This window comes from Pinus tabuliformis, chromosome 1_1 (genome assembly GCF_031772625.1).
Source record: "Pinus tabuliformis cultivar Carrire ecotype Pingquan chromosome 1_1, CPIR1, whole genome shotgun sequence".
In the NCBI taxonomy this organism is placed as follows: domain Eukaryota; kingdom Viridiplantae; phylum Streptophyta; class Pinopsida; order Pinales; family Pinaceae; genus Pinus; species Pinus tabuliformis.
The window spans coordinates 182,499,891-182,511,470 of record NC_142297.1 but is presented as its reverse complement, the minus strand read 5'-3'; the positions used below and the strand labels follow the sequence as shown (position 1 = coordinate 182,511,470).

The 11,580-nt window shown below is 40.1% G+C and overlaps 1 pseudogene; it reads left to right on the top strand.

Moving 5' to 3' along the window:
* Positions 1–1,759: 1,759 nt before the first annotated feature.
* LOC149212143 (embryo-specific protein ATS3B-like) lies at positions 1,760–11,284 on the top strand (annotated as a pseudogene).
* The last annotated feature ends 296 nt before the right edge of the window (positions 11,285–11,580 follow it).

Sequence of the window (11,580 nt, the reverse complement as noted above, 5' to 3'; positions counted from 1 at the left end):
TGACTAATTTAAAGCATGTATAGGTTAAAAGGATAATTTTAGAGTCCTTTAAATAGGAAATTTATATTTATATCATTTTCTAATTTGTTGGTTGTATCAATAATTAAATTTGTCAAAGTTAATTTAACTTTTATATATGATTAGAAAAAGATATATTGCATTCTTTGAATTTTAGGAAGGGTATTTTCCATTTTTGCTCCAAAATAATGTGTGAAATAAACAAATATAAATAACTAAGCATATATGATTGGATCACACTTTTAAAAACCTAGTGCTTAATGGTTAAATGTTTTTAAAAACAAATAGAATTTTAATAATATATTGGGGTTAACATATATACCATATTACTTTGTAGCCTTAGAATGTAAATAAAACCTTCAAATAAGATAGAATCTGATTCATAAAATTCTAAATATTGGTCCTTCCCTATTTTAAAGAATACCCTAATTTAAATATGACTTTCATATATTATAATTTTGGAGAAACATAAACCTTTATACATTAAATTCTACACATACTAATAAATTATCTCATATATATATATATATTTTAAATAACTAATTTTAAATCCAAATTCTACCTATAACAATCCAAAAAAATTGACCTTCATAAATATATGTAAAACATGACATAACATGTATGAAGTCCTCTATCCAAAATTTATTAGTATTCATTCCTACTAATAGAACCCCTTCGAGTCATTCCTACTAATAGAACCCCTTCGAGAGTAGTTGATGAGAAAACCCTTAAAATCCAAATTTAATTCCTACTAATAAAAGCAGAATTTCAAAAAGCAATACACTTCATAAACTACCTAGCAGGCTATGCGATGAAAAGAACGATTTTGCAGATGCTCTCCACTAACTCTTAAAGAAACCAAACGTCTTTTCACTGTCAATTTGATTTGATTTCATGGCATCTCTTAAAAATACACTTTTACAATCTACGTAGCAGGCGATGCGAAGAAAAAAAATGATATTGCAGATGCTCTCCACGGACTTTTAGAAATTAAACGTCTTTTCACTGCCATCTTGATTTGTTTGAGGACAATGGATATGCTGATATCCACTCACTTTAAGAAATTAAACGTCCCTTCACTGTCAATTTGATTGGAGTACAATGGATAAATTTGCAGAATTTCTAACAGTCTCTGCCTAAGAGATGCCTGTCCAATATGGCAATTTTTATTCCAACTCTACAGAAAAGTTAATGTGTCTGATATGCCCCCTCGATATAATATGTTGTTTTTTCTCTAATCATCACAGCACGCCTGGTTATATCTGGCTATTGAAAACGCATGTCAAAGCGCATTAATTTTTCTATAAAGTTGGAAATAAAAATAGCAGTCAAATATGGTGTTGTCAACCTCAACATGATCATAACAGCAAGGAATTTCGCTACTGATTCATACCATATGAAGTCTCCAGAGTCAATCAGGAACAGTGTAATGGGAGGACCATCATGAAATTCAATAAAGTAATTAGGCAGTGGGCACTAAATCAAATATTCATGGCCTACTATAACTTTTTCTTTTTAGGACCAACCCTTTACCTTATCTGGCGACCTTATCTGTTGTAGACAAATCCAATCCAACCTGCTTTTGGTGGAATCTTCCGTTTGTGCCAATTCAATATAAAAGGAAAAGTATGTAAATTCAATATAAAAATTTCACAACATAAGCTTACAAAGCTCAGTATTTTCCATGACCATCAATATACTGCAATAATATTAGTCAAGCTCTGTTTTTATTCATTTTACCATGCTACCAGGCCAGCAAAAGGTTGAGAAAACAAGTTTTTACAAGCAATTTTGATGGATTGTATGACGTTCTTGAAATAAATTCTTAATGATTTTTACTTCATAAATCTGAGATATTAACTTGCCTATTTTGGATGCCGGGTATTTTTTTCTCAAAAATGTATATTTCATGAATTTATTGATTGGTTTGATATGTACCCCTAGACTTGCAGGCTGTGCAAACTGCAGGCTTGTATCAGGCTGGGTTTAGATGGCTCTATGTATGAATTTCAATATTTATCTTAACGAACACATGCACCTCTAAACCTGCTGCTGATACAAATCAAAGAAAGTTGAAAAGCTCTGGTTTTACATATTCTATATACGCAGAGTGAATTTTGTAGGTAAATGGACCCCAAGGAATATCAAGTAACACTTCGATGGATTTGATGATTCATCTAGATGTAAAGTTGACATATGCACCCTATTGTTGAGAAACTTTGGGTTGCATATTTCATGCATTTAAGAGCTTTTGCAACTTACTCTCGGTAGGCTTTGAACTTATGTTAACTGACACAAACTCTTTATATGCATGTGATTTACTGTTAATAATAATTATAAATGGAGATCAATATTGCACAGCTTTGTAAGTTGGGTTTTGTTGTTTATTGTACTGTATTTTCTTGCCTATATAATATTTTATAAAATAGTATAAAGTATGTGCATTAATTTTATACAAGCAATTTAAGGCTTATATAATCAGAATGTCTATATTCCATATCTCAATGAAGCTATCCAAACTTAACTTTAGGCTTAGATGGGTTTGTGTATTGTTCATCCATACCATCCGTTCCAAACTTAACTTTAGGCTTAGATGGGTTTGTGTATTGTTCATCCATACCATCCGTTCAATAGGATTTTGAATCCGTTTACAGTAGTTTATCTCAATTCACTAAAATAGGATTTTGAATCCGTGTACAGTAGTTTATCTCAATTCACTAATAGTTTGTGTATTGTCTTGTATGTAGTATATTGTATATTTTATGAAAATGTATAAGAGTATGTGCATGAATTTTATTCAAACAATTTAAATAAAAACGCTTGATTTATATGATCAGAATGTGCATGTTCCATATTTCAATGGAACTATCCAATGTGTATTGTTCATTTTCTCTATATATAAAAGTTTGGATGGGTTTGTATATTGTTCATAGGGTTTGTGTATTGTTCATTCTATATATATATATATCATTTGAAGTCACTTGTTATAATTTATCTCAGTAATATTTTTGTTTATTGTATTATATTGTCTGGCCTATAATGTATTGTGTATTTTATGAAAATGTATAAGAATATGTGCATGAATTTTATGAAAAAAAATTAATAAAAAAATTTGATTATATGATTTATATAATAAGAATATCATATTTTTTTTTTTTGAATAAGTCTACTCCTCTATTGATACAAAATATTTTTACAAAGAGGCAGCGGCCTCAAGAGGTCTAACCCTGGAAGGCGGCTTACTCACATTACAATTCTGAAAATTGACCCAAGTAAACTAGCAAAAGACCGACTACAACCCGGACCATGATTGGTACATAGAGACAGGAACCACATTGTAAAAAATGTAGACTAACCGGAGTACCAAAATGACTTGACTGAGCTGATACATATGACCTGAACTGTAATCTTAGTCAAAAAACAACTATACCTTTACCCTTGAACAGACACAGAAACTGCAACAGAGAATGACAACCTGATTATGCATCTTGAGCAGTGGAAGGCACTTCTTCCACAATCCGACATCCAAAACTGGAGGAATCATCATCGTCTGAGGGATGGCCCTTTTCTCTTGGCGAACCACCTTCAATCGGAACACTCGGACACGCCAGAGTTGGCTTATCCTGGGTGGCAGAACCACTTGGGACTTTGTTCTACTGGCTATGATACTGAGAGGTACCTGGCAACTCTTCCGCCCTCGGCTCCATGGTCACATTTGGAGTAGCCGACACCATGCCAATTGCGCCTTCACTCAGCTGAATAGTAACAGAAGCAATGAAAGAGTGATTGCTGAGAGTGTAGGGGATTTGAAAGCGGGTTGTATGAGTGTGAGAATGGAGGGAGTTCGACAGTAAGGTATGGTTCCCCCGGACTCGACCACGACCTCGCCTGGTGGCTGGATGGCTTTCAGTGCCGAATCCTGATGAGCAAGAAGAGGTATCCGAGGAAGAGGAAGAAGCCTGGCGAATGGGTCGACCACGGGAGCCTCCCCTTCTACAGCCCATTCTTTGGCGCATAATAGGCATGCTGATCAGAGTAAAAGGAGCAGTACAAGCAGCAAATATTTGCAGACCAAGAGAGACTGGAAGGGGGAGAGTAATCACTCTCGAAGGAGACCTAAAAAAGCCGCAGGACAAACGACAAATGAAAATGCTGGTAGGACTTAGGAAAACCAGGAGTTCCAGTTGAGAGTCTACCCTGCGTTTCTGAGCGCAATGGATCCCTGGATTAACCAAGAGCAGAGCACTGCGACAACGAGGAGACCAGACATTTGCAAAGGAGGAACAGAGCAGAATTGGAGGAGCGCCATGAAAAAAGAGCGAAGCTGCCAGTATAGAATGTCGTGTTGCATTAACGCAACAATGAATAAGCTTGCCGAGAGATTGAAGTTTGGCAGCGAGTGAGGCTAGATGGCGTTGAAAGTGCTCCACGCGCCGGCCCATCCCATTGTCTTCGTACCCCTAACTGTACTGTTCACCTGCATCCAGGAGGGATAGATCTTGTTGCACAAGAAGAGTGCAGTCTTGTTTAAGTTTCTCATCATTAGAACTACCCAGTGGACTAGAGAAGAAAGGGAGTTGCTGATCAGACCCTTGATTTTCCAATCTATCCACTACCTTGTTGGCTGATCGCCAAACATGCTGGAAGGTAACGCTGCGAGGAGACTTGAGCCATTCTTCAATTTGCTCCAGTCTACTTAGGAGCCACCAGCTAGAAGTGATCTTTCCAGCTGATGTGCCTGATTGGATCCAAGTAGCTGCCTCAATTAAGATTTGTGAGTCCCCTTCTACCACCAGAGGGAAAAACAATTCAGTTATTGTTGTGCAGATGCCCTTCCATAAGCCTTCAAGTTCGGCAGCATTGTTGGTATCTCTTCCTAGCGAGCCATGATATATATGCAGAACCGAGCCCTCAGCATTTCTGAAAATGCCTCCATAACCAGCCAGCCCCGGATTGCCCTTGGCAGCACTGTCGAAATTTAGCTTAATAGACTGGGAGGCAGGAGGAGACCAGAATTGGGGGGAATCAGAATGAATGGAGGGATTGAGATTGGCATGAGCAGAGAAAGTGAGGTTCAGATTCCAATTTTCCAGAATGAGGCATTCCTGAGGAGAGGCTGGCAAATCCGAATTTTGCCAGTGTTTCAGAGCAAGAGTTTCTTGAAGGTTCTGTTTGAGAAGAAGCCAAAGGGAGTCCAGGGGCGAATGGAGATTTTTAAAGATCCTGTTGTTTCTCTCCTTCTAGATGATCCAATAGACGAAGCCCGAAAGAAGGTTCCAGAGGGAATTGAGGACCAGACTTTGGAAGGGATGCTGAGGCCAGTTCCTGATTGTATTTGTGATGTCTCCCACTCGTCTGCCCGTTCTCCTGTTGCACTGTGAAATTCTCTCCCAGAGTTCTGCTGCTAACAGACATGTATCCAAAAGATGCAAGATGGTCTCTGAGTGGAGGTTGCAATTGGGACATATGGAATGCCCAATAAAACCTTACTTTTGAAGATTGTCCCAAGTGAGGATCCGTTGTTTGCTTAAGAGCCACAAGAAAGTAGAGACTTTTGACCAGATGCTTGGTTGCCAGACCTTATCCCATAGCTGATCCTTAATTATCTGCGCTGGATGATAGAGAAGTTGGTATGCTTCCTTGGTGGTGAATGTCCCTTTTGGAGTGTATCCCCATCGAATTTTGTCCCTCTGATCCGAGAACTTAATTTTCCGTAGTTTGAGCTCTTGATCAATCTCTTCAAAGGTTTCGTCTTGCTAGTTGGCTTGCCAGGTATCTGCTGATCTCTATAGTTGAAAGCCATGAAGGGATTGCTGCTGCCAAAATTGATAAACATGGGTTTGATCATTGTGCTGCATGGTAGCCTGCCATTTGGGTTTGTGGAAGAGAGCAGCTAGTTTGGGAAGCTATTGCTAGGAGTCTTCCCAAAATCTTGCTGCGGTGCCTGAATGTATTTCCCAAAAACTATGCGCTTGAATAAAGGCACTATGCTTTCTGGCTGTATTCCAAATTAACGATCCAGGGGTGGTGGTGCTTATATGGATGAGCTCCTCCAGGGGACTTCCTGGAGCGTATTTGGCTTTCCAAATACGAGCCCAAGGAGTGTGCGGATTGGAGACCCATTTCCACCAGATTCGGGCACCCATGGTGTTATTTTTGTGAAGGGGATCCCTTAGACCAAGCCCGCCAGCTGACTTCGGAAGACAGATCTCAGTCCATTTGACGAGTGCCCATTTTCTGTTGAGGCCTCAGGAGCCCCATAAGAAATTTCTTTGAAGATTGTGAATTCTCTTAAGAACCCATTTGGGAGCTGCCAATATGGAGAATAAATATAGAGGCATGGCTTGGAGAATGGATTTGATTAGAATGAGCCTGCTGGCGATATTGAGAGAGCGGAAGGTCCAGGAGGAGAGCCTGGTTTCTAGATTGTCAAGGAGGGTTCTCCAAGAGGCATGTTTGATGGCTGAGTCTATCAGGGGAGCTCCAAGGTATTACGAGGGAATAACATCTATAGGATAACCCAAGATCCTAGCTATATTCTTCTGAGTGAAAATGGGGGTGTGGAAGAAGAAGAGCTGGGATTTGGAGGCGTTGATGGAGGTGCCTGAAGCTTTTGAGAAGAGATTAAGCATGGCTAGGAGGGCAGAGGCCTCTTGAACTGACGGGTGGCCAAAAAGCATATTTTCATCAACAAATTTTTGGTGAGAGATGGGAGATTGACCATGAAGAGAAATGCCCTTTAAAGAGTGAGAAGAGATAGCAGAGTGAAGGAGACAACTGAGACCTTCGGCCATGAGTACAAAAAGGAACGGAGAGAGAGGGTCACCTTGACAAATACCCCGGGAAGGTTGAAAAGGCGAGGAGTAACAGGGGGAGGTAATAAGATTCATGAGCTAATGCGTCCATGTAGCGCTGAAGCCAAAAGCTAAAAGCATTTGATTGATATAGGTCCAACTGAGTTTATCGAAAGCTTTAGAAATATCTAGCTTGAGAATCATACCTAGATTTTTAAGAACCTTGAGAGAATGAATCACTTCATGTGAAAGAATAATACCATCCAGAAACTGGCGTCCTTCTACGTAGCCTGTCTGCTCTGGAGAGATGAGGAGAGGAGAAGAGGTTTGAGCCTATTTTCCAAGACTTTTGAAATGAGTTTGTAGATTATGTTACATAGAGCGATGGGCCTGTATTTGTTTGGAGTGCTGGATTCTTCCACCTTAGGCACTAGTGCTATGAAGGTCGTATTGAGGGAGGGGAGGATCCAGTGCATCGATCTTGCTTCTTCCACAAGTTCCCAAACCTCTATTTTGATGTGCTCCCAGAAGGCGTGGAAAAAATTGGCTGTAAAGCCATCAGGTCCTGGCGCTTTGCCATCCTTCAGTTGGGCCAACGCATCCTCCACTTCCTACATAGAGATTGGCTGGAGTAACATATTGTTGTGGTCCTCCGTGATGATCTTTGGAATATGTTGCGTGATAGAACGTATTGCATGAGTTCTGCAGCCTGGAGGCTCTCTAAGAATGTCCTGAAAGTACTCTTTGAATTCTTGTTCCATTTCTTCATGCGCTTCCAGACGCTCTCCTTGCCTATTGTTGATGAAGGCAATGTAATTGTGCATTCTCCTTTGAACTGTGGTCCTGTGAAAGAATTTGGTATTTTTCTCTCCATCCTTGAGCCATCTGACCCTGGATGTTTGACTCCACAGTGTCTCTTCTTGTTTCCGACGTGTTTCAATCTTGGTTAGGAGTGAATTCTCCTATTGCGCATAGTCTTCAGTTCTTCCTTCAGAGATGATGCGTTGTTGCAATGTGTTCATTTGCTTCTCTAGCATTTTCTGATGGTCAAAAATATTTCCAAACTGAGAGCGGTTCCAGGATTTTAGCGCTTGTTTGAGATGTTTTAACTTTTGCTGAAATTGGAACATCTTGGCTCCTTCTGGAGGATTGAAAGATTTCCATGCATCGATCACAACATATTTGAAGTTAGGATGTGAAAACCAAAATGATTCGAAGCGAAAGGGTCTATTACTCCTAGCACCCGAACGCGACCATTGTAACATTATGGGCCAGTGATCAGAACCCACTTGAGGCATGATGGAGGCATGAAAGTCCCCCCCCATATGAATAGCATTGTCCGACATGAGAAATCGATCCAGTCTGGAGGCTATCTGTTGTGAACCCCTTCTTTTATTGGTCCATGTATATGTGCCATTGGAAGTCTGTAGGTCCATTAACTGGTTTCTGTAAATGAAGTCTTTGAAGCCATTACTGTCTTCATCCAGCCTCGATCATCCACCAGACTTTTCCTCCAAAGTGGTAATGATATTGAAATCCCCACCACAGATCCAAAGGGGGAAGCACCTGCCAGAGTTGAGCTCTGAAATGGTATCAAGCAGATCCAATTTTTTTTGTAATTCTTGTGGAAAATACACATTAGATAGATGTCCATGGATATTGGTCCCGATTAGGTGGAAGGTAGTCTGAATGAAGAAGTGAGAGGCATGGAAGTCATGAAGGTAGAGCACTTGAGGATTCCATATGATTGTGAGCCCTCCAGAAGCTCCAGAAGCATCCACCGAGACTGAACGACACCCCAGCCAGGCTTTATTTAGTATTTTTTCCAGAACCATACTATTGCATTTTGTTTCTTGTAGGTAAATTAATGAAGGCTTGTCTTGCTGGATCATATTTTTAATCATTCTGTGTTTTGCAGGGCCATTAAGCCCTCGCACATTCCATGAGACTAGCTTCATGGGGAACAATGGGGAAGAGTTTTGAAAAACTTGGTTAGCTTGGGGAATCTTCCAGAGTCCACCAGCATTTCTCCAATAATGATAGTCCTCTGCAGATCCGTTTTGTGTCCGCGTTTCTTCGTCTCCTTCAGAATTTTTTTTTACCAAGATATTTGTTGTGCTGTGCTCTGGTTAAAACTTCTTCGAGTCTTTCAATTTCCCGAGGGGGTATAGCACTGAATTCCTTCTGTCTGCACGCTACCTCCAGCCTAAGAATGTCCAGACCTTCCAGATCTACACTTTCTGGTTCCTCCTCCATGTGTATTGGTGCATTCTGTTCTTCCTCCTTTGATTGATGTTGCATGCTTAGAGCTAGAGCTACATCTATCTCCATGTAGGAAGATTGTAGGGTTGTATCTTTATCTTTATTTGTAGAGGAGGTGGAGACGGGGATGATGATGGGTTCAGAGGCCGAGAGGGGATTTGAAGATTTGGGCATAGGAGGGGGAGACGAAGGAGATGGATCTGAGGGGGGGATTGAGAGGTTGTCCTCCACGTTATTTTGGGAAGTTAGGATTTTAAAACTATTTAGAGTTACGGGTTTCTTGAGATTTTCAAGGTCAACTGGGGATTTATTAGCATGCCTTCTTCTACTTGAAACTTTTGTAAAACCCTCAGCATCTTTGCTTGCCTCCGTGACAGGGGTTTTTTATTGCAGATTCAGAGGGCAATCCCTGAAAATATGGCCATGTTCATGGCACTTCCTACAGTGAAAGGGAACATGCTCATAGTCTATTGTTTGAACCCATTCAAAATCATCATGAAATAAGCTTATTGAGTCCGTTAGAGCTTTGGCTAGATTCCTGTGAACACAGATCCTGACATATGAGGTATATCTTCGGCATTTTCTTTCCTCAGCGACCTTGATGAGGACCCCTAGGCTATTACCTATTTCCTTTAGGGTTTCCTCGTTCCAGTATTCCAGGGGAAGAGAGTACATTTAGATCCATACTGGAGCCCAGTTGAAGTCTTCCTTATTTGGATTGAACCTCTCAATCCATTCCCGCAGGTACAGGGCAACAGAGTTGAAAAAGTACGGGCCACCCTCGAAGATACGCGTTTTGTCCTCCAGACAATTGAAGGTAGCAGTGAAGAAGCCTTTAGGTCCAAGCTGCAGGGTAACTTGACCTTTAGGCTTCCACTTGGAGGCAATCCAACCTTGCAAGGCTTTTTCAGTAGGCCAGAATCCAAGAAACTTGCCTATGAGGGCATGATCCCTCATATATTGGATCTGGCTGTTGATGCGATGACTGGGGAGATCTATTTTGATTCTTTCAGCAGATTTGGGGATGCATGTTGCAGAGGACGCTTTGGGTCTTGTCGTCGAGGCGTTATGGTTTATCTTTGGCGGTCGATGGGCTAGCAGCAAAGTCACCATCGCTATTTACGGCAGGATCAGTGTCATGCTCTGCCAGTGGAGCAGAACCGGGACAGGCCTGACTTCCTGCACTTGCCAACTTGTCAGGAGAGGGATCAGAGGGGGGAGAGCGGGTCACGCCCGCCCCTTGAAGAGCGGATTCATGAAGGCGACGTCAGCAGAGACTCCAGTTTCGAGAGACAGAGAGCACCTTGGGGGAGGACACCAGGTAACGCAGGAACCCTAGCTGCACCATTCGGCCCTGAACGCCATCCAATTTTTTCAAACCTTTCATAATTTTTTTTTGTAATATTTCCACATTGTAAACGTTCCAAGAATATCAGAATGTTTATGGAACTATCCAAACTAAAATAAGTTTAGGTAATATAATTTATATTTGTTAAGTGTAGAGGTTTATTTTATAGTTCAATATGAAAAAATAATTAGATCCTCTCAACTTATGTTAAATTTGTATCTAAGATAAATCTTAAATAAAAATTTGAATGAATTTGTTTACTGAATTCTGAAGTAACATTTCCCTGCTATTTACAGGGAAATTGCTCCTATGCAATCGAGATCGAAACAACTTACGCTCCATCAGCAGAAACAACCGACCAAGTGGGTGTGAGGTTTGGTGATTCGCTGGGAAACCACCTGGTGGCAGCCCATCTAAAGCATCCCCAGCTTGTGTTCAATTGCAAATCAGGGCACCAGAAACAAGGTGGGACTCACGTTCAGTACAAGCTGTTTGACAGATGTTCAATCGATAAGTTTGAGGTTGAAGGGCTATGCATGCAAAGAGGCATATGCTATCTCTACCTCAATCGTTTTGGGGCTGATGATTGGAGACCTGGGTGGGCTAAAGTCCTCTCCAAACACCAAAATGGCCTCCTTGCCCCTGCTTCTGATATGTTTTACTTCATAAAGTTTCTACCCAGCAATGTCTAGTTCGGCTTTGATTACTGTGACACTGATGGGCCTCACCCTCCTCTGCTTGCTCACGACCGAGCCAACTAGTATTATATACAACGAGAGAGGTATATATTGAGTACTAATATATCTGTTGTGGAAGAGATACATATTTAGTACTAATCATGCACGGCCATTGGAATTAAAATTACCTATCTAGAAAAGAGTGAATGTGAGTATGTGGAAGACATTCATGTTACCATTTATAAAATGTAGTAGTCTTAAGTTAAAAAATAGATAAATTATATTTATTTATATAATATTATTTTTATGGTTGTGAAGTATATTTTAAAGGGAAAAAAAATTAAAATGAGTTATATTTATTTATATAATCTTATTTTTATAAGTGTAATATGTATGTGGAAATGTAATTTATTCTTTATTATTTGAATAGAAATAGTTATTTAATTTTTATAAGCAAAAAGATTAATTGTTACGAATTAAT